General features: G+C 39.5%; 1 protein-coding gene and 1 pseudogene across 2 annotated transcripts in view; one reads left to right on the top strand and one right to left on the bottom strand.

Annotated features, from left to right (window-relative positions):
• MTHFD2L (methylenetetrahydrofolate dehydrogenase (NADP+ dependent) 2 like) overlaps positions 1–23,613 on the top strand; it is a 145,433-nt gene that overhangs the window by 84,008 nt on the left and 37,812 nt on the right. The window lies entirely within an intron of this gene.
• LOC102954387 lies at positions 11,393–11,870 on the bottom strand (annotated as a pseudogene).

Below are 23,613 nucleotides of genomic sequence, written 5' to 3'. Positions count from 1 at the left end.
TCCATTCTGCTTTTGGCTGTTCCTGCCATGATTTGGGGAAGTGGGGCATGCTTTTATCTTCCTTGTTTATTTGCTTTATCTTATATGCAGGTGCTACAGTAATTGCAAGAGCAGGCATCCAGCATGCAGAGCAGTTGCTCGAGACTTTGTCATTATGTTGGTCACACTCCACGTTTTATAAGTAACACTTTTTTAATAGAACCAAAGGGACGAACTTAAGGCAGACAAAAATCGAGCATGTGTTTGAATTTGCAAAGCCTGCAGAGTTGGGGCTATAATTCTATAAGCCTCTGGAGTAAATAACATTTCACATTCATGTATTCAGATAGCAAAAAAAAAAGACAAAAAAAAACAAAAAAAAACCTTGGCATTTTCCTCAGCTGAGTCGAGTATCACTACATCTTTTTTCTAGTTCTGCTTTTGTGAAACACAGCCCTGCCATATATGTCCCTCTCATGGGTGGTCATGATGAAGAATATACTCTCGTGGAGTGATACTAAATTCTTTAGAAATTAATAACCTGTTTAAAAACGGCAAAATTATCCCCCCATCATCTCCTTTTTTTTTTTTTTTTTTTTTTTTTTTTGTCAAAGACCCATATTTGTTTCTAGTAAAATATGTGTTTCCACTGGAAAAACTTAACCTCCTGGTACATTTTTTGTATGACTCTGATGTCCAAGGAATTAATTTATCAAGTCAAGATTTTTTTTTACCCATTATTTATTTTTGCATATTCCTTAAATAGTTCCCTTTTTTTCTTCAAATTTTTATTTAAATTCTAGTTAGTTAACATTCAGTGCACTATTGATTTCAGAAGTAGAATTCAGTGATTCATCACTTACATATAACACCCAATGCTTATCTTTTCTTATCATCAAATGTACCTCATCAGGGATTCTGGCCTATAAACTCTAGACGGAAACTAGTTGGTATATTGCTAATCCTAGAATAATTATGTAAAGAAAAGAAAGCTTCCCGCCAACCTCAAAGAGACAAAAAATAATGATTCACTAATTATGACATTGGTTTCCTAAAATTAGCGGAGATCATTGTCCCAATACAATAGTGGCTAAAACAGGTCAAATCAGGGCAATTTTAGTTCATTTATATGTGATCCTTTCAGCAAAATTTGTTTTTTACCCAACCGTAATGGCTAGAGATACTCAGAAACTAAATTGAATGGCTAGAATTGCCAAAAGGAGATTAGCAATGACATTTATTTTTGAAAATTAATTATACCTTGATTTTTTTTTTGGAGGAAAAAATAAGAGGTTTGAAGTGACTCATAAAAAAAAGACAGACGTTTTATTTACATAGAAAGAAGGTCACTTACAGTAATTTATTGTTAGTAAAGCTGTGTATAACACAAGATTCGTATTGTGTTTGAGATTTTCATTAGAAAACTGAGAAGCCAAAGGCAGTTGTCATTCATTGAATGCTACTGTATGCCAGGCAGCATGCTCTGTGCTTTCCTCTACTTAATTTTACTTTTACAGCAAACCTAGGCCAAGGGGTAGGAAGTGTTATGGTGCTTATTTTTGTAAATGTGGAATATAGTCTTACCATTAGTGTAAGATCACACAATTTATAGTTGTCAAGGTGGAGATCTGTTTGCCTCCAGGGTCTAAGTTCTTTCCAATGAGTCAGATGGCATGCTTGTGCAGACCAGATGGCCAAGCTGACTACCTGCAGGGTAACTACTAGTTCCCAATGTCGAGTTGTCAATATCATTCTGTTTTCCCACATGAAGAATTACTCAGACCTTACTGAGTCCTGTTATGCCACATGGAGCGGAGTAACTAGCATACATCCACATTTCCCCCTGGGATTTGGGATTTGGAACTCCTGGAATTTCCACTCCTTTCTCTTTCCCCTCCTGCTGTCCTTGCTGTGGCAGCCCGGTAAGACACTCCCAAGACCTGCAGAGACACTTCGAGCTGTTTCACCTTCTTGTTCCTTCTCTATAGCCCTGCAGTGCCAGCCAAGCCAATTAAATGATAAGGCACAAATGAGAGAAACTTTTCAATGTTTACTGTCCTCTTGGAGGCTCTTTCCTCCCGACTACCAAGAGAAAAGAAATTTATCTCATAAAGAATACTTCGAGGGGCGCCTGGATGGCTCAGTCGCTTAAGCGTCCACCTCTTGGTTTCAGCTCAGGTCATGACCTCACGGTTCCTTAGTTTGAGCCCTGCCTGGGGCTCTCCGTTAACAGTGCGGAACCTGCTTGGGATTCTCTGTCCCCCTCTTTCTCTGTCTCTCCCCTGCTAGCTCTCTACCTCTCTCTAAATAAATAAATAAATAAATAAATAAATAAATAAATAAACAAACATTAAAAAAATACTTTGAATTCTGAGGATTTATCTGTTATCTGAAGATGTCCGATATGTGATTGCTGAACTGTATTCAATTGCCTTCTCCTATTAACTCCTCTTTACCAAGGTCAGGTATACAGGACAGAAGCCTTGATAATTCTCCTATTTTCCAATGGGACTCTTTCCCTTTTGTCTTTCTCCCAATTAGATTAGTGTGCCACCTCCAAGGATGGACACATCAAGCTGGTGTAAAGCTACACTCTACCTCCCTCCCTTTATCAACCCAACACATTTATTGAGTGCCTAGTAGTGCCAGGAACTGTTAAGTGCTGGTTGCACAACGAAACTACTTAGTTTCTACCTTCACGGAGCTGATAGTTTAAATAGATATTAATCAAGTAACAACATGCAAATGTAATGGCAAAATTTGAAAATTGGTGAGGAAGTGCAGGGCCACAGATGCATATATAGAGAGGGACTTGACCTACTATCAAGATCAGTGTGGCCCCAGAGGACATCCCAGAGGAAGTGGCTATTTGACCGGCATATGCTTTTCAAGGGTTTGTTAATAATTGGCAAGAAAGACCCTTGTAGTTTTCTTTTTGTTTACCACCTTCAGCTAGGCACCTTGCATACATCTGGTATATATATATATTTTTAAATGTTTATTATTTAATTTTGAGAGAGGAAGCGAGTGAGGGTGAACAGGGGAGGGGCAGAGAGAGCGTCTAGAAAGAGGATCTCTGTCAGCACAGAGCCCGATGTGAGGCTCAAACTCATGAACCTCGAGATCACAAGCTGAGCCAAAGTCGGATGCCCAACTGGCTGAGCCACCCAGGCGCCCCATCTGGTACATTTTTATTACAGTGTGTTTCAGTTTTACAAGTCTGTTCCACACAGTGCATTCGTGTCCCCTGGAGACAGGGGCTCTGTCAGTGACCCTCGAACTTGCAATTGTCAGCCGAATGTCTCCTCTCGCTCCTGGTAGACTGCCTGGGGAGGGGGCTGTTATGGCAGCACAGGAACTTTCCCACAAAGTCTTGAAGCTTTCTCAAACCCGCTTTTGTGGATTTTGTTCATTCTTTAAAATGAACGTTGGCCCTTTTTTGGTATGTAGTGTCATCTTGTTTGTTTTTAATGAGCATTTTTTATTTTATTAAAAAACGATCCCTGTGATTTCCTTGCTTTCATCTCAGACCTTTTCAGAGCACCACGCTCTGCATATTTTTAGTGTTTCTAAACAAATATGAACACGTTGCCCCTAGTTTTTGTTTGGTCCTTACATCACAAAGCATGTAATAAACAACTAGCAATTCTCTGAAAACAAAGCTGTAGGCAGGGTAACAGAGCCACCCATTAAATCCCTAAGAGAACAGAGAGCTTTCTTCATTTTCTCAAAGTGCTCATCCTTTCCTGACTTTGGCCTACACCCCAAGCTCTTCTATGGCAGTGGACTCTCTGAGGTTTGGCCTTGGTCACTGTTTAATGATAGTGTTGTTATGCTTCGTGGAGGACCAGAATTAAAAATGACACCATTCAGTTTGTTGATAGGCGTGACAGAACAATCTTGTTACTATTTGTTTCAACAGTTGTTACATGATTATATGATTAAGGCCACTCCTTATTTGTCGGGGGTGGGTGGGGTCTCCAGTGAAGGGTGCGATCATTAGTTATGTTTATCAACACAGTCTTTCCAATCTGTTGGGAAGTGATATGAACTTTAGACCAGAAAGATGGATGGGGTGGGGAGGTCTGTGCCTACTGATAGAGCTAGATCCTTCTATGGAAAGCTTTGCAGGAAATGAATCAACGGTCTGCTCTTGTTAGTGGGAAGGGAGATATCAAAGCAAAGACTAACAGTGGGTACAAAAGGCACCCAGGGCAGTTATAGTAGTTATGGTAGTAATGTACTAGCCCTTTAGGTTAGGTGATAGTTTGATAGAAATCAAAATGTGGCAAAAAGAGTGTTTCTGCTGTAAGCTTGACAGCTTCCCAATATAACATTTTCTTCTCATGAGATCAATGGTGATATTAACAGATAGGATATTTTTATTGTATAATAATAGGTGACAACATTTGGAAGATCTGCCTAACTCCATGAAGTAATGTTTTCCAAATAAGCATTGCATGATGTCACTAAATCCATTCAAAATGCAAGATAGACCACTATTGGACTTCAGTATTACAGAGTATGGAGAGCTTATTGAAATGGCTTCCGTTCCACATTGAAACTGATCTTTGAGAAATTATTCCTTGTCATGTTTTGCTATACATTCAAAGAAAGACAACCACAATCATCTTAAAAGGCTAATACAACACTTCTCCCTTTTCCAACTATGTATGGGTGTGGGGCCAAATACAGAAGCAGATATGAGAATCCAGCTGTCTTCTACTAAGCTGGACGTTAAAAGATTATCAAAATTATAAAACAGTGCCTCTCTTCTCACTAATTTTTTTTTTTTTTTTTTAGTTTTAAGATATATAGTTATTTTAAATAAATTTTATTGCTTATTTTAGCATGTAATAGGTTTATTATTGTCTTTTTTTCTCAAAGAATTAAAGAGATATTTAAATAATCTATCAGTTTAAATTGCTTATGTGCTACAATCAATGGATGTAAGTTGTATAAGCAAAACTCTTTGGGGTCTTCAGTAATTTCTAAGAATGGAAAGTAGTCTTGAAACCAAAAAGTTTCTCAAACCACTAATTTGCCTAGTAACACCCTTTCCACCCATGTCTCTGTTCAAATGGCATATGTTTAGAGACACCTATCTAAAAATAGCAATCTTTTAGTTTTGTTTCCTGCACTTATCATCAGCAGACGTTGTATTATGTATCTATGTATTTATCAGCTATTCTCTCTATGAAAATGTAGGTTCTATTAGGGAAGAGAGTTTTGTCTGTCTTGTCCATTACCTTATCTCCTTCACCTACTATAGTACCTGGCACATCGTGGCTATTCAGCAAATATCTGTTGAAATAATGAAAATATTTCCTATGTGGATATTTTCCCTGTAGTACTAAAGCTTTAGAGATGCCATGTGTAATTCTTTTTGATTATGCCTCACACTTTTGCCGTTGTTTTGAGTCTCTTTTGGGTTTTTATACTACCGAACACATCCAATCAGTTTTTACACAGTGTTCTCTTCTGCTTCAACCCCCTTATCACCCTCTTCCCACAACACGTTCATATGGGTATGAGATTCCATATTTCCTGCCAAGAACAGCTGCCACCATGGCCAGACATGGTCTCTTGACTGCACATCTCATCCTAGGTATGCTGGAGCCCTCAAGGGAGAAGTACGTGATGTTCTATTGCAAAATGGAAAAGAATGCCTCTTTGCAGCACTCTTTCTGAGAGGGCACAAAACTTACCATACAGTTTTTTTAATGTTTATTTATTTTTGAGAGAGAGACAGAGACAGAGACAGAGTGTGAGTAGGGGAGGGGCAGAGAGAGAGAGAGAGAGAGAGAGAGAGAATCTGAAGCAGGCTCCAGGCTCTGAGCTGTCCGCGCAGAGCCTGATTCAGGGCTTGAACTCACAAACCGTGAGGTCGTGACCTGAGCCAAAGTCAGAGGCTTAACCGACTGAGCCACCCAGACATGCCTACTGTGGAATTTTTAAGGAAAAAGCCCTTGCCATTGTTTATTTGTGGCTTCTCCCTCTCCAGTGGCCCTGAATGGACTCTGTGGGAGAATGTAGAGCCCAATCTGAATTCAGAACACGAAGATCTACTTAGACTCATCTCTTCCCTAACAATAAATGCTATGCTGGCATAAGCCCATCTGTACACCTGACTTCTTTCTTTAGAGCAGGACCTCAACCTTGGCCACATATTTGAACCAACTGAGGAACTTCAAAGTGCTGATACCTATGCTGCACCTACAGAAATTCTGACAGCAGCCTCATCAGTGAGAATATTTAAAGCTCCCCAGATGATTCTAATGTGCATACCTGGGTGGGTTGTCCCTCAGAGGCTCCTCAGTCCTCTCCACAGGGACTCTGTCATGTCTATCCCTCTGGATCGTTGGATACACCCAGCCATAGTTTTTCCCCTCCCCCAAGGATTGAATGTTTCATGAAACTAGTAATTACTACTTCTGGTAATTTCAATGGAGAAACAAGTCTCTTGCTAATTCAGGATATACCTGAACTGGAATGGGATCAATTGAATGAGAATCAGCCTTTCTCTTCTCCTAAGTGCACAGTGGGAAATAAAATATCTTCTGTATCATGTGGTGGTCGTATTCAAACTGAGGCATCATCTCCAGTCACTGCCTTAAACACACACCCTAGACTAACAGTCTTAAACTCTTTTCCATTTCCTTAAACCTATGAAGTTCATTGGAAGTTCATATTTGTTTGTAGAGCTGGGTACCTCTCTTTAGAACAGCTTTTCTCACCCTTTTGCCTTACACACTTCAAGACATCTCAGAATCATCACAGTCCACTGGAAAATAAACCTTCACTACCACAGGCGAGGGTAGAGGTTCCCTCCCTGATTGATTTTCCTCCACATCCTGCACATTTCTATATCACAGTGCCATATTGTTACAGTTGCCTGACTCTCTTGTTTGATCATGAACCCCTAAAAACAGACCATGTATTTTTCTTAATTTTTGAATGATAAGCATCCATACAGAGCATAATGCATAACAAACCATCAATAAGTGCCTGTTAAGTAGATGAATGACAGGCGAATAAGTGTATTATATGCTGGGAATAATTAATTAGTGAATATTTTATGAAATATTTATATCCAAAGTGTTCTTAGGGAGTAGATATTCATAACTCGTATTTTGCATGTGATATCCAAATAGTCATATGTTTATCTTGGGTCATACTCCTACATGCATACATATACATTCTTATGTACCACATCCCAGATCTAAGAATTCCTGACTTTAATTCAGTGCCCTGGCTGTTTAGAATTTTCTGCAGGTTTTTTTGTTGATGTTGTGCTTCTCGACTTTGATTTTGGTTGGTTAAAAATTGTTTAGGTGCTGCTATGTGACAAAGTACTCCCCTGAATATAAGTCAGATATTTGCGGGGAGTGCTTACATTCTTGGGTTGTCCAGTTACCACAACTCATGCGATCTCCCTAATGGTTGAAACCATGCCCACTGACATTCCATAGTAAATGCTCAAGTATTTCCTTTGAAATACATGAGATCACTATTATAGCACAACATATGGCAAGGTGAATTGCATAGTACTTGCACTTAACCTATATAAAATTTTAAAGCAACAGAAAGAGTAAAAAACATGAGTGAGAAATAGTATTTTAAATAATGCAGGCTATGTTACTTGGCATTCTATTTAATTAGGTTATGCCTAAGAGTGAACATAAAATAGAAATATGAATATGCTCTGCCTTCGTACAGTCTCAGTTCCTATGTGTCTCTTAGAACTCAGGCATCGTGCTGCATTGTATGTGAGTTTGGAGATGAAAGATATGGTTTATTTTTCATTCAGTATGTCCCCTAAACCTGAGCCAGCCATCACCTCTGTTATCAACCAGAGAAACTGATCTGATCAAGTACTGGAGAGAAAACCAGTCATGTTGGATTCACTGAGAGGCAGTAGATTGTTTTCCAGCATAGTACCCTTAAATTTTTTTTTCATTTTAAAACCTACTTCTCCATTAGGTAAGATTTTTCTGTATGTATGGGAAATTATATTTCTGCATATTTTATGACTTATATGTTATAGATGCTGTATATATTATATTGTTGATAATATAGAAATTTTAAAAAAGTTTATTCATTTTGAGAGAGACAGAGACAGAGGCAGCGTGAGTGGGGAAGAGGCAGAGAGAGACAGAGAAAGACAGAGAATCCCAAGTGGGCTCTGCCCTGTCAGCACAGGGCCCAATGCAGGGCTGAAACTCACAAAACCATGAAATCATGACCTGAGCTGAAACCAAGAGTTGGACGCTTAACCGACTGAGTCACCCAGGTGCCCCAGATAATATAGAACATTTTGTGTAAAGAAATTATTTGTATGATTTTCTGGTCGATAATGGTGCATTGAGTACATGCTGAAAGTCACCCTATCCTATCTGCTACAAGCTCAAACATCAGAGCAAAACATTTTTTAAATTAATAAACATAGTGTTTCTAGAAAACAAGAAAGAGAGATCTCTGTAGACTGGAGTAAGTATATTTCCCTAAAAGAAACAAGCAATGGGGAACAAATGAAGTTCAGAACAGTCTTAGCTATGAAGTCAGTCCATAGGCAGGAAAGGGTTGGGACCCAGGTGAATGCTGGGGAAAAGGCTCTGGCATCTTTATGCCCACACAAGTTGTGTACATAACTCAGGGCCACATGTGTGCAACTTGTGTAAAACTGCGTGCTGGGAAAGATGCCACCTGCTTTCTACTCTCTCAGCTGAGCTTAGGATAGCAGTACCTCCTGCCATTTAGCTTGGGTCTCTTGTAGCACAGCTTGTATAGATATGGGAGTCTGGAGCTGAGCCTTAGCAGGAGCAAGTCTGGAAATGGAACTTGAAGAGTGCAGCCCTGAGTGCCAGGCTTGCAGGGGAGTCAGACTGCCAATAGAGCCTATGCAGAGGCCACCACAGACTTGATGTAAGAGATGCCCTAGGAGGCCCTCGGAGGAGATATCCCATGGAAAATGACTACATAGGCACTTCACAAAGACAATATGAACAGACAGCAAACTTGGTGAACAGAAAAGCTGACAGTGAGGAAAATAGGTATATGAGCACAACCAAAAAAGGACTTCAAAATAAGCACTTTTTTATTTTTTAATGTATTTATTTTATTTTTGAGAGACAGAGAGAGAGAGCGAGAGCAGGGGAAGGGCAGAGAGAGAGAGAGACAGAGGACTGAAGGAGGCTCTGTGCTGACATGGGGCTCAAACTCACAAACTGTGAGATCATGACCTGAGCCAAAGTCAGAGGTTTAATTGACTGAACCACCCAGGCACCCGCAGAATAAGCACTTTTGATGCCATTAGCAAGATAAGAGACTATAGCCATGAGAGCAGAATGAAACTTTAAAAACAAGAATATGGGATTATGCAACAAGAACAGATAATTGTGAAAAATAAATTATTAGAAACATTGAAGATAAAAATATAGTTATTGAAATTAAAAATAAAACTATAAAAGTAGACTGAATACAGCGAACATAGCAGAAAAATGAACCCACTGGGATAATAAAATGAACTTATCCCACAATTTAACACAAAGAATTAAAGAGCTAGAAAATATGGCTTGGAGTATGGCTTATAAATTAAGAAACTCCTCAAGGAAAGGACAGTAGGCATAATGTAGACAACATCTCAAAGGAAGATTGATAATTTTATGAATCTAAAGACAGATAGGAGTTTGAAAAAATTTGCTAAGTGATGAGAAATATTAAAGCACAATATTTATACTTAGACACGTAGTATTAAAACTTCAGTACATTACCGGGGCGCCTGGGTGGCTCAGTCGGTTGAGCGGCCAACTTCGGCTCAGGTCATGATCTTGCGGTCTGTGAGTTCAAGCCCCGCGTCGGGCTCTTGCTGACAGCCCAGAGCCTGGAGCCTGTTTCAGATTCTGTGTCTCCCTCTCTCTCTGACCCTCCCCCATTCATGCTCTGTCTCTCTCTGTCTCAAAAATAAAATAAATGTTAAAAAAAAAATTAAAAAAACTTCAGTACATTACCAATCTTAAGATTTACAAGGGTAAAAGAGAGTATCTACAAATGAACAAGGATCTGACTGAAGACTGATTACTTATCAATGGCTTTGGATGCCAGAAAACCATAGAGTAATTTCTTCAAAAATTTTAGGAGAAATAAATGTTTTAATTTAGAAATTTGTACCTAGCCAAACGATCACTAAGAAGTGATAGTGAAATAAAGAAATTTCCAGGTATATAAGGACTCAGAAAGTTTATCTCCTTTAGAATGAGTCTCCCAGACAGTAGTAGAAGATAAGATGTAAAAGTGAGCTCTCCTCTAAAAATATGTCTGTCTGAGTGCTGACTGTATAAAATAACATTAATCATTCAATTTAACGTGGTTGATAAGTTGGAAATAAAATTTCCAATCAACAATATTACAGGATTTGCGTGGAGAAAGATTGTGAAAGGTGAGTAAAAGTATGGGACCAAGAAAACCACATCAGTTCAGATCTTCAGAGTGTCTGGCTCTTCTTTGAAACTCACTGTCCCCACCCTCAGGTCTGGAGGAGTGGCTCAGAGATTTTGTCTAGGGGGAAAGTCAGGCTGTAAGAACAGAGAGCAACATAGTTCTTTCTAAGGGAAATGACTTTATCTGGAGTGATTGTAAGGAAGTTCAAGCCTAAAGGCACTGTTAAAAATTGTGGAGATTTTGGTGGTAGACAACTTGAGAAGAGGCTGATAGTCCTTCAGAGCAACTTGTTAAACCACAGATCAGCTCTATGTTTAATGGAGAAAAACAAGGAAAAATAAAGCAAAGAGAACACCTCCTGCCAGTAGAACAAAAGACTGGCCTCAAAGACTATCCCTCTAAAGAAGTTTAAATCTAACTGAATCAGACTGTAGAGCAATTCATTCCCCCAAGGTATTCTTGAGACAATGGAGCAAGCAATTGACAATTAGTGGAGCCCACAAACTGGGTATGATACCAAGAGAGGAAGATTGACTAAAATAAATTTATAATCTGTACTAGAATACACCAAAATCTTCATGGACATATGTAAAGTAGTCATTAGGAGCAAAGTTAGGGGCAAGAAAAGGAAAAAAAAGAGAGAGAGAGAGAGAGAGAGAAATGGCACAGAAAATAACATCGTAAAATTTTTCATTGTGTGTAACTATGAGATTGTGAAACATTTTATAATAAAAAATATATATATAAATTTATGCCACTAAATTTAAAACCTAGATACTATTTTTATTTATTTTTTTTTGTTATAGCACAACTTATATATTTTAAATGGACAAAAAAAATAGTATCGTTTACAGTATCTTAAGATAAATTGCCTTTGAATGGGAGCTTCCTTTCCAGTACTTTGAGGTCTACAAGACATATCTAGAAAATTTACTACTGTGGAAAATGAAGACTGCTTAAATCAAATGGGAGGGGGTAGGGGGAGGGCCTGTGGTTTTTCTTTTTGATTAATTGCTGTAACACTGTCCTTCCGGCGGCTGAGGGAGTTTCATGTTTTCTTTAGACATCATTAGGTGCCAGAGTTCTTGCAGGACGACTTTGATGCTATATGAATTCTGCCATTTTGCTAGCACTGATATGGCTCTTGGGTCCACCACTCCATTAGAACTATTAACTACATTCATATTAATTTTTGTTACAAATCTTACAAAGGGGGGTGCTTCTGGGTATTTAGGTCCACATTCTATTTTAAGACTGTATATTCAGTTTTCATAAATTGTTCTTGGAGGCCCAATTATCATCCCTGTCCATCTTGTAAGTGTCATGTCTTCGTCATCTTCTAGACCCCAGCTAACTGTGCCATCTCCTACTCCTTTCTGGCCTTCTTCCAGTTCTTCCAACAGTCGAAAATTGCGAGGGACTTTTACTCCCGAGCCCGTAGTGGCTGCCATCTTGCGTCGCTGTCACTCGAAGGCCGGCCCCTTCTTCCCCTAGATACTATTTTTAAACCTAAGGGGGAAAAATGGCCAAAACTAACTCAAGGAGTAGGAACTCTGATTAAGCTATTAAATATTTAAAAAATAGAAATGGTAGAGTTCTTCATATTAAAAAAAATGTAAGTAGTAAATGATTTTGAGAAAATTTCTCTTCTTTAAAGAATACATAATTGTGTCTTATACAAACTGATTTGTGGGAAGAGAAGAAAGGGAAAGGAGAAGAGGAGAGGAAATTTAAAAACCCAGAAACACACACATATACATGTATGAAATAAGGTATGGTCATTAAACACTGAGGGAAATAATTCAATATAATAGTGTTAGAACAATTGACTTCCCATTTAGGAAAAAAATTCCAATTAGATTCTTATCCTACACTATACGTAAAAATTAATTACGGATGGAATAGGAGAATAAAGTAATAATAATAAATAAAATAAGTTATTGGAGAATTTAACAGGAAAATATCTTCATGAGTTAAGAGCAGGTAAAACTTCCTTGGAAAAGATACACACAAACACACAGATACAAACAGAAGTGAAAATCAGCAAAATCTTGACACAATTCAACACATTAAATTTTTAAAACCTATAGAACAAGGTGCCCATTAAACAAAGTTAAAATACAAGCATTATATTGTAACAAAATACTTGCATTATATCCAGCATATGCAAATACATTTTTAAATTTTATTTATTATCCAAACAAAAGGCCTCACGTGTTTATCACTAAACCAATCTACTATTGCAAAAGCATAGAAATAGAGGAAAATCGTATTCCCAATAAAACATGTTCTATCATCCAGGTAGACGTGATGTTACAGAGTGATATGATAGGAGCAAGGGACCTCATACAGCACAAATACATGTGCCATTTCTTGTGTGATTCCTTATAGACCCAGCTTATAGACCGTTCCCATGTTTCCTCTTAGAGTTGTACCTGATTTTATTACCAGCTTCCATCCGAATACACTGGGGACTGCCATGATCCTGCTCTTGTTTCCTGGCCAGAAATTGCATTATCCTGAGTCTTATGAGAAGACAATGTAGTGCATGGGGCCATTGAGCTCAGGTCTCTCAGAAAGCCCCCCTGTAGCCCATGGTGACAGAAGGATTTACCATGGCAAGGAACAGTCTCATAAATAATTTTTTTAAATGATTATGGGGCACCTGGGTGGCTCAGTGGGTTAAACGCCGACTTTGGCTCAGGTCTTAATCTTGTAGTTCATCAGTTAGAGCCCTGCATGCGGCTCTGTGCTGACAGCTCAGAGCCTGGAACATGCTTCAGGTTCTGTGTCTCCCTCTCTCTCTGCCCCTCCCCTGCTCATGCTCTGTATCTGTCTCTCTCAAAAATAAATAAACATTAAAAAAAAATTAATGTGGGGCGCCTGGGTGGATCAGTCAGTTAAGCGTCTGACTTCAGCTCAGGTCATGATTTCGCGGTCTGTGAGTTCCAGCCCGGCGTCGGGCTCTGGGCTGATGGCTCAGAGCCTGGAGCCTGCTGCCGATTCTGTGTCTCCCTCTCTCTCTGCCCCTCCCCCATTCATGCTCTGTCTCTCTCTGTCTCAAAAATAAATAAAAACGTTAAAAAAAAAATTAATGATTATGGAACATACAAAAACCTAGTTTTAAAAAGGGTGATTTAGGGGAGCCTGGGTGGCTCAGTCGGTTAAGCGGCCGACTTCGGCTCAGGTCATGATCTTGCGGTCCGTGAGTTCGAGCCCCGCGTCAGGCTCTGTGCTGACAGCTCAGAGCCTGGAGCCTGTTTCAGATTGTGTCTCCCTCTCTCTGACCCTCCCCTGTTCGTGCTCTGTCTCTCCCTGTCTCAAAAATAAATAAAACGTTAAAAAAAATTTTTTTAAATAAAAAATAAAAAATAAAAAGGGTGATTTAGGGCACCTGGATGGCTCAGTTGGGCAAGCATCCAACTCAGGTCATGATCTCACAGTTCATGGGCTCACGCCCTGCATCCATCTCTGCCCTGATAGCCCAGAGCCTGCTTGGGATTCATTCTCTCCCTCTCTCTCTGTGCCTCTCCTCTGCTTGCCCACCTGTGTGCATGCCCTCTCTCTCAAAATAAATAAATGGACATTTTAAAAAGGTGATTTATAGAAGATGTTTAAATGGTCAGTAAACATGAAAAATTGCTCAGTGTCACTAATAACCAGGCAAATGCAGACCCAAACAAGATGAGACACTATTTCACACATCAGATTGGCAAAAAATAAAAAAAATCCGATGATGTTAATTGTTGGCAAGAATGTAGGAAAGCATATACTTGTATAAACTGCTGAAGGTGTGTTTCACTTCAGTCACTCCAGAAGGTAATTTGAAAATACTGGTAAATCTCAAAATGTGCATTGCATATGACCTAGATATCTCATTTTTTTTATGTGTCTAAAGGGAAATCTGTCTATACATACATAAATGTTTCCTGTTGTTTATTTTAATAGTGAACAACTGAAAATGGCACAAGTATTTACCAGTAGAGGAATAGATAAATAAAATGGTGTGCATACACACAGTGGATGACAGTTGAAAGGAATAATCTAGGTTTATAGGTATTGGTGTGAACCTTCCTTATAAAAATGCATTCACCTACAGTCATATAATCATGAGACTCTGCTTCTGACCAAGACGTGGGAACAGGGGTTGTTTCTTGCCTGAGACAACTGAAATACAAAAACAAAAACAAAGAATGACAAGATATATGAAAAAACAATTTACATTCACTAGACATTCAGCAACTTAGAAAAGTGATCCCCGAGACGCAGGAAACAAATGAGGTGAGCTCTTTGATTGCCCCATCTGACTGGCATGCGGGTTTCAAGGCTGTGCCATGGGATGGGATGGGGGTGGCCCCGGCAAAGCATGCTGGACTCTCTGAGCAGAGGAGAACGAGCTGAGAGTCTGGGAAGACCATCACGGCTGAGGTTCACAGGACACAATACTAAAGAGGAGAGGCTGCACAGAGAGAGAACTTGGACTTCAGAGGGTCACTCTTAAGTACTCAGGGTGCATGTATATAAGGAAACTATCCATGGCAGAGAAGGTACCACCTGAAAGGAATAGAGAGAATAGTGCCCAGCACCTACATAGGACCAGGAGTAGTACCTATTTCTACTATCCAGACTGGAAAAACTCAAGATTCACAGTGTGTTGGGTAGAACACATAGAAAATCTAGGTAGTTGACATACCTCTAGCCAGACTGATTAGGGGGAAAAATAGAAAATATAAATGACCAATATTAGAAATAAGAGAGTTAATATAATTATAAATTCTACAGATGTTAAAAGGATAATAAAGGAGTATGATGACAAAATATATGCCAATGAATTTAACAAGTTAGATGAAATGGGCCAATTTTTTGAAAGACATGAGATACCAAAACTCACTCAAGAAGAAATCTAAGGCACCTTGGTGGTTCAATCAGTTGAGCGTCCATCGGCTAAGGTCATGATCTCACGGTTTGTGGGTTCAAGCCCTGCATAGGGCTCTATGCTGACAGTGCAGAGACTGCTTGGGATTTCTCTCTCCCTCTCTGTCCCTCCCCCAGCTCAGTCTCTCTCTCCCTCAAAATAAATTAAAAAAAAATATTAAAACAAAAAAAAAGAAATCTAGAACCTAAAATAGCTGTGTATTTATCAAAAGGATTACATTTATAAAGTTCCTCCCACAAAGAAATCTTGATGTCCAAATGGTTTCACTGGTGAATTTTACTTAGCATTTTAGGAACAAGTATTACCATTTCGACTCTATACCAACTCTTCCAGAAAACTGAAAAATAAGGAACACTTTCCAATTGGCCACCATTACTCTGACACCAAAACTAGACAAATATATCACAAGAAAATTACAGACCAATAACTTTCATGAATATAGATGCAAATATTCTGAACAAACCTTATCCAAATTTAATGTAATATATTAAAGGGTATAATACATCATGACCAATTTGAGTTTTGTTTACCACAGAAAAGTACAAGATTGGTCTCACATTAGAAAATCAATCCATGTAATTCACCATTTTAACAAACTAAAACCAAACAATCATCATCATCATCATCATCATCATCATCATCATCTCAATATTCTCAAAAATCACATTTGACCAAATCCATCATTCATTACACAAAAAACCTCTGAGCAGAGTGAGAAGGGGACTTCCTCAACCTGGTAAATAGCATTTATCAAAACCTTACAGCCAACATCATACTTTCCAGTAAAAGCATGAATGCATTCCCCCATATGATCAAGAATAAGGCAAAGACTGCCTTCTGACCACTTAAAAAAATTTTTTTTAATGTTTATTTATTATTATATATTTTTTTTTGAGAGAGAGACAGAGCGTGATGGGGAGGGGTAGAGAGAGAAGGAGACACATAACCTGAAGCAGGGTACAGGCTCTGAGCTGTCAGCACAGGGCCCGATGTAGGGCTCGAATTCACAAACCGGGAGATCATGACCTGAGCCGAAGTCAGATGCTCAAACGACTGAGCCACCCAGGCACCCCTAAAAGAATTTTGAAGTTTATTTATTTATTTTGAGAGAGAGCACATGAGTGGGGGAGGGACAGAGAGAGAGGGAGAGAAAAAAGTCCCAAGCAGGCTGCATGCTGTCAGTGCAGAGCCCTATGCAGGCTCAAACCTACCAACCATGAGATCATGACCTGAGCCATTGGGAAAAAAATTCAGTGCCCATTATAATTGATAGAATATGCATCCATTTCTAACCTGTGTCTTTCAAGCATTTTAATTATGACCAATTTATTTGTTTTAGTTCACACTATTGCTGCAGAACAATCATGCCAAAACTCAGTGGCTTAAGACAACAGTCATTATTTTCACTCACTAGTCTGTGGTTTGCTGGGAGCCTGATCTGCTGGACGAGGCTCATCTGATCTCAGATTGATTCATTCGTGTATTTCTAGGTTGACTGGCTTACTTATGTGTCGTCAAGTCTGCTGAAGGCTCCACTCTACTCTGGGCTGGAGTGATGTGTTGTAGCTGTTCCACGCGTGTCTCCTCCTTAACCTAGGACCAGCAAACAGGCCCAGATGTGACCTCACAGTGATTGCAAGGTTGCCAAAGCACAAGTGGCAATACGAAGACCTTTGAGGCTAGGTTTTGAACTGGCACATTGTCAATTCTATCTCATTCTATTGGTCAGATTGATTCCCTTGGCCAGGCTTAGGTCCAGAGCATGAAAAATAGACTTCACCTCTTAAATGAAGTAACTGCAAAGTCACATGGTAAGGAGTTTGAATACAGGGGGAATGGGGATAAAGAATCAGGGCCTTTAATGCAATATATAATACATTTCATGACTTAATATATACTTACATACATATATATAAAATAAGACAAATTTTTATGATGGATTACTTACCCTTACTGTGTGTTTTGCTCTTTGATTGATGCAGTGCCACATCATGCTATGCTATTCCTTTTTTAAAAAAAAAAAAAAAAAAGGCTGATTGCCCCTGGATTGTTTCATGACTCATTAATGGGTCACCACTCACAGTTTGAAAAATACTCTTACCAGTGAGATAGGCTGTGTTGTGTGAATGGATCTTTCCGTCCTTGGATTCCCCAGGAAAGATTTACGTGAGGATTTGCACTCAAATAAAGACAGCCAGGAGGAAAGTATCAAGCACAAAGAGTTTATTAGGGACTGTACACTCTCAAGGAGGAGAGTCCCGTGTGCCTGTGTGGTTCAGTGGGTTAAGCGTCTGACTGTTGGTTTTGGCTCAGGTCATGATCTCACGGTTTGTGGGTTCAAGTCCAGCTCTGGGCTGGCAGCATGGAGCCTGCTTGGGATTCTTTCTCTCTGTCCCTCTCTCCGCCCCACCACTGCTCACACCCACTTGGGGTGGCAACTTCTCTGAGGCTATAAGGGTCCTTTCCTTTTAAGTGAACAGGGTCTCAGGTCAGGGATGGGGCATCTGTAATGGAGGCTGCTTCTAATCACTTGGGGGACCCCTCCTGCAGGTTGGAGGCCAGAGTTTCTGAGCCTAAAAGGTTTGTACAGCAACTGTCATGACAGCCTTGGGTGGGGGCTGAAATCACAATGCAAATGCATTATAATGAGTCTAAGGGTTACCTTGGCAGAGGTGGAAGAAGAGAGCGCGTATTTTTTTTTGCACCTGTGGCTCTTGATCTCTTAGCCCTGGGGTCTTGGAAGCCACAAGGTCAAGGTGTCGTGTACCCAAGCATTTAAGGTATGATGGTGTGCCCCCCAGGCTTCTAAAATGTAACCTATTGATCACTGTCCTGGCCCCCAGCTCATGTCTAACTAACTGCCTGCTCTGTCAATATCACATTAAACATAACATGTGCATATACAGTAGCTTTCTCTTCTTCCAATTTTTTTTTTTTTTTTTTTTTTTTTTTGTCCAGGATAATCTGTGAATAACTTTGGCATATCCTGAGCATGTATTGGGTATTTTCTAATATGCCAGGCAATGTGCTAAGTACTTTATATACATCATTTCATTTACTTCTCTAGCCACTTTTATGAAGTTGTTATCATTCTACATATGTAGATAGAGAAACTGAGACTGAAATAAGCACTTCTCCAAGGTTCCCTAGGTTTTATCTGTACAGCCTGGGATTTGAACCTGAGTCTTAGATATTGGCCAAGCAACAGAGGAAACTCGACAAGCACTTAAAATTTGCCGTGGCTAGTATTTTTGTCATGGGTAATCCTAAATATATAGGTTAGTAAAATAGTAATTTGACATATTGTACCATCTGCCACGTTGAATACTCTCTTTATCAACATTTGTCTAGCAGCAAGATTTCTAGAGCAGTACCTTGTGTGGTAGATGAGGAAGAAATGCAGTTTACCTAATTGGGACATGTGGCCGGTGAGCTTCATCTCATCTGGTCCTTGGCCAACTGTCTACACATAGGCTGGTCCTTTTGTTTCCAGTGGCTTTATAACTTTGCTCTAGGAAACTCTTAAAAAGTATCTAAGGTATCTTCCTAGGCTCCTCTTGCATCCATTTAAGAATTTGGGGCCATGACACCTTCTCACCCGCTACCCAGACTATGAGGAAAAGATTCGTTTGTTCTTGGACATCCCAAACCAATACTGGGTTTTTTGCCAACCGTCCAAGACACGGCCCAAGGCACATTCCTTTCCCTTGGAACCTCTTAAATCTAAGCTCTCATCACCTCTTCCAACTATCCTGACTTTATATTTGGCCCTTTCGTTTTCTAGCTTGAGTCCCTCTGTCCTCCCTAAGTGTTAGTCTTTTGAAATCCAGGAGCCAGAGAGGAAGTTCTTCTCTGTTCCCTTTCTTGTCTGCATCACTTCTCTGAATCAATAAGCACAGATTGTCTCAGCTGCTGCTGGAATGCTCAAAGGAGGTGTGTAGCAGAAGCCCTGATAGGTAGTTGGCTTTTCTTTTTGTAATACAAGTGCCGAATAAGTTAGGCCCAAGAGCTTTGATTCAAAGAGGCATCCATTTCAAAGATGGCTATCTCAAGTAAACACCTCGCCAGCTACTAGATAAAGAGTCAGGCTGCCTCTCCCTGCCAGACTTCTTTGTTTTAGAGATCTTGGTTGACCTTGATAACTGAGCATTTGGGCTGTTTACATTTTCTCTTCCAGAACTTTGAATTCTCACTCTTGTGTTTTAACTTCACAATAACTTATAACAATAACGCAAATTAGCTTCCGATAAAGAGTGAGCCCAGGAAACCCTAGGCCCCTACCATTGATCACAATAAAAGCAGAATGCCAGGCCTGTGCATTCTCTCCCTGCCTGTGATCTCAGCGTGTGCCCCCTGGTGTGCTATGCAATTTCCAGCTCTTACAAATAATACACTTTTCTTTTTCTCGAAGTTGCATGATGGTTATTGCTGAGGGTGTCTTACAGTCATAATAAAATCCACAAGGGCTCATCCAGCCACATTATTGGCTACTGACAGGCGGAGACGAGTACATAACAAGACAGGAGAAGGGAAGATTAGCGCTACAGACAAAGGGAATTAGAGGGATTGTGAAAAAATGGTTTGTGTTTCCTGAATGTCGGGTCATTTGTATGCCTTATCTAGACCATGTGGCCTTCAGGAGCTACGTCCTTAAAGCAAAGGAATTGTACTCACTGGTTTTCACATTTGACTCTGGGAAACCTAAGGGGCTGTTGGCTGGCGGTAGAGCCCCTCCCTCCATCTGCTCTTTTCAACTGGTACATCTCTCCTCGCTTTGATCATTTTACATACTGAGCTTCGTAAACATTTTTCCTTTAAAGAAAGGATTACAAATGTTTGAAACCTATTTCATTTGACTTTAATACTCTGTCTACAGCATGGTGGTTAGTAATGTAGACCCTCACCTATTACCCCCACTGCCCTCCAGTCCCTGCTCATGCCCCGGATGCACCAATGTCTATTTGAAGGGAACAAGGTTCGGTTGGTGAAAGGAAGAGAAGCATGCATCCAGCCCTCACAGGTTCACTGGATTTTGCAGAGAAAAGATCCAAGGCAGAAGCTAATGGAACTACTCAAGAGTGATCCTGTGAATTTCTGGGAACAAAGGGATTCCATCCTCCTAAATGATCAAGTATGGCACAGAGCAGGGCCCTCCCTGGTGGCCCTCAGTGCTATAAGGAATCTGGCACTGTTCTGGCATCCCAAGAAGCTTTGCAAGCATCCAGAAATTGTTCTTGTTATGGACAGTATTCTAATGATAGGCGTCATAGCCAAACAAACATCCAACAGGAAACAAAGAAGCCAGAGAAAAAGAAGATATACTCTGTGGTCATTGCCACTGAGTCACTAGTTTATAAATACTTCTTGAGGATTCCTAGAAATAACAGGGGGACTTCTGGGGGGAAGATACTGAAGTCCTCTTACTAGTATTATAGGTTCTATTTAGTAAGGATGCATTTAGCCATCATAGGACTGTCTCCAAAGCAAATAATGCTGAAGAAAGTTTTTCTAATCTACAAAGAAACATATACATCCATACAAATTCCACTGCAATTACTCTTGTTATTCACGTAGTAGGACAGCTTCCAGCTGAAGGAGTAATCCACCTGAATAAGCATTTCCATGGTGTTACTTTTATATCTGAAAAAGAGTTCTGGTTTTGTTCCCAGCCTCACCTCTGACTCATCATTGTGAAACTAAGAAATCATTTGGCCTCTCAGCACCTCAAAATCTCTCTTCTGTGAATGAGGATAATGGGTAAACCTTCTCTTGCTTCACTGAATTGTTGTGAAGTTTAATTAGATAATGTTTGCACAGCCCTTTGAACTCTACTAATTAAATGGATGTGTAAATATGGTGCTTCCTTTTATCAGGGTGCCTTGACTGAGCCATTTTATAAAGACTTGAAGATGACCATGATAGGATTCCTAAGGAAAGGATTTTTTTTTTTTTTAACTCATGCGAACTCGATTCTGAGATTGTCAAATAGGCATCCAAAAATACCCAGCTGGAGTTCTAATAAGGATATAGCCTCAGACTTGCGCAAAGGGTAATGTTTACGCTTTCCTATCAGGGTGAACTTAGCTCCTAGAGTATACTGGTATGCTCTGTGTGTGCTTTAGGTATTGGCATTGTTTGTAAGATGTTATGTTTAGTCATTATAGTTTGGTAAGATAACACTGGTGATTTATTTCATGTCTGTCATATAAAGAATACACAATAACAGATTTGCGGTCACCTAATAAGAAAGCCCTAACTTTTGAAATATCATGATCCTGTGTAGATAACCCATGGGTTAGTCTACTTATCAATCAAGGAGATTTTCTACCCACAACTGAGGAATCTTAGATAAATCAGAAATCCTCTCACTAAATTTTCTGATGGGAATACTTCCCCCTAAAATAATTATCCCAGTTATTTCTGAAAATTTGTATTAATAATAGGTCTTGTTTTCTGTCAGAAATCTATTCATAGATGGATTGATTGGCTTGGGATTAATTGGCAGGCTTCCAAACCTGCCTTGGGCTTTGGTGTGTAATTATATTTGAAAGCTAGAACTTTTTAATGATGACATTTTAAGTATATAACAATTAAATTTCATTTTTTACTGAATACCCCAGAATAGAGAATTGAAATGTTTCCTCAGGAACTCAGACCGGCCCATATGAGTTTTGAAAACTACTAAGTATCAAGGTGGGAGGTCACGACAGCAAATGCTTCTGTAAATTCCAATAGCTGGTTTATTGTACTTACGATGTTTCTTCTGTCGTATGGACTTCAGGAATACATGCGCTGATGGACCAGCATAATGTAAAAGTACATTGAACTGTTAGAAACTTCAGATTCAGCTTCTGACTCATATCTTCTGACGTATATGTACTGCCCTGAATCTTCATCTGAATAAAAGAGCAGAATTCCAGGGAATTTTTGAATTCTTTAGGCCCTGGTTGAGAACTTAATGAAAAGTGAGGTGCCTTAGTAAACCCTGGGCATAATGGCCCAGATAGGTATAGTGTTGATAATTTCAGAAGAAGACGAATAAGTATTGATTATTGTGATCTAAAGGGACTCTCAAGAAAACACAATACAGATGTAAAACTAAAATATATTGCCTGAGGAGGCACAAAGACAAAATAGAATTTGAGTTTGCTACTACAGGGACCAGGGAATGAATATTCTACTTATGACTCTAAAATCCTGAATGAATCTATATCCTCACCCATTGGGATTTTTAACTAGGAGGATGAATAGTTTAAAAATCAGTCCATTCTCTATTAGTTAATTGTTTATTCATTTACTTTATTACTTTAGCTTGTGCTTTAAGAGAGTATTATGTGGAGTGCCTGGGTGGCTCAGTTGGTTAAGGGTCTGACTTCAGCTCAAGTCATGATCTCCTGGCTTGTGGGTTTGATTGAGCCCAGTGTTGGGCTCTGTGCTGACAACTAAGAGCCTGGAGCCTGCTTCAGATTCTGTCTCCCACTTTCTCTCTGCCCCTCCCCCGCTCATTCTCTCTCTCCTCTCTCTCTCTCTCTCTCTCTCTCTCCTTTCTTTCTCTCTCTCTCTCAAAAATGAGTAAATGTTAAAAAAAATTTTTAAAGAGCATTATGTAAATTTAGATAGAGATTTAAAGAGGTCAGTGTGAACCTTGGTGGGCTCAGCCTCATTAATCGTGCCAATGTCATAGAAGTCTCATCCACGAAAACTGTGGCACCTCCTTGAGATCTTCAGTTTGGGTTTGAGTTAGACACACAGGTACCAGTAAATCTAAGTCAATATTCAAGTGAACTCTGGCCACATTATGAATAGGGTGTTTTCAGGGGTTTTAAGAAAGAGACCATCAAAATGTCATTAATCTGCCGGAAAGTCCATATTCAGACTGCATCCCTCCTTATCAAGTTAGCAGGTGTGCTGTCACAGAGGAAAGATTGTACCCCTGCTCTGGGCCAGGATGTGCCGAATGTCTGAGGATTATTAGACACTCACCACCTGAGTAATTCATTTGCTCCAAGGGAGACGTTGAATAAAAATGGCAGAGTTCAGGCTAGTAAAGTAGTGCTCAGATCAAGCAAAAGATTGTCCCTTAACAATCGTGAGAACTTTCTCCTTGCAAATTTGAGGGAAAATTGGAGACTGGGAATTTGATTCCTCCTCCTCCTCTTCCTCAAATAACCAAGTACATTGTTTCCTTTCTTTAAGATTTCTTTTTCTCTTCTCTTCTTTTTTCTTTTTTTGTCAATGTTTTGTTTTTTTTGTTTTTT

The sequence above is a fragment of the Panthera tigris genome, chromosome B1 (genome assembly GCF_018350195.1).
Source record: "Panthera tigris isolate Pti1 chromosome B1, P.tigris_Pti1_mat1.1, whole genome shotgun sequence".
NCBI classification, from domain to species: domain Eukaryota; kingdom Metazoa; phylum Chordata; class Mammalia; order Carnivora; family Felidae; genus Panthera; species Panthera tigris.
This window is presented reverse-complemented; position numbering and strand designations above follow the sequence as displayed.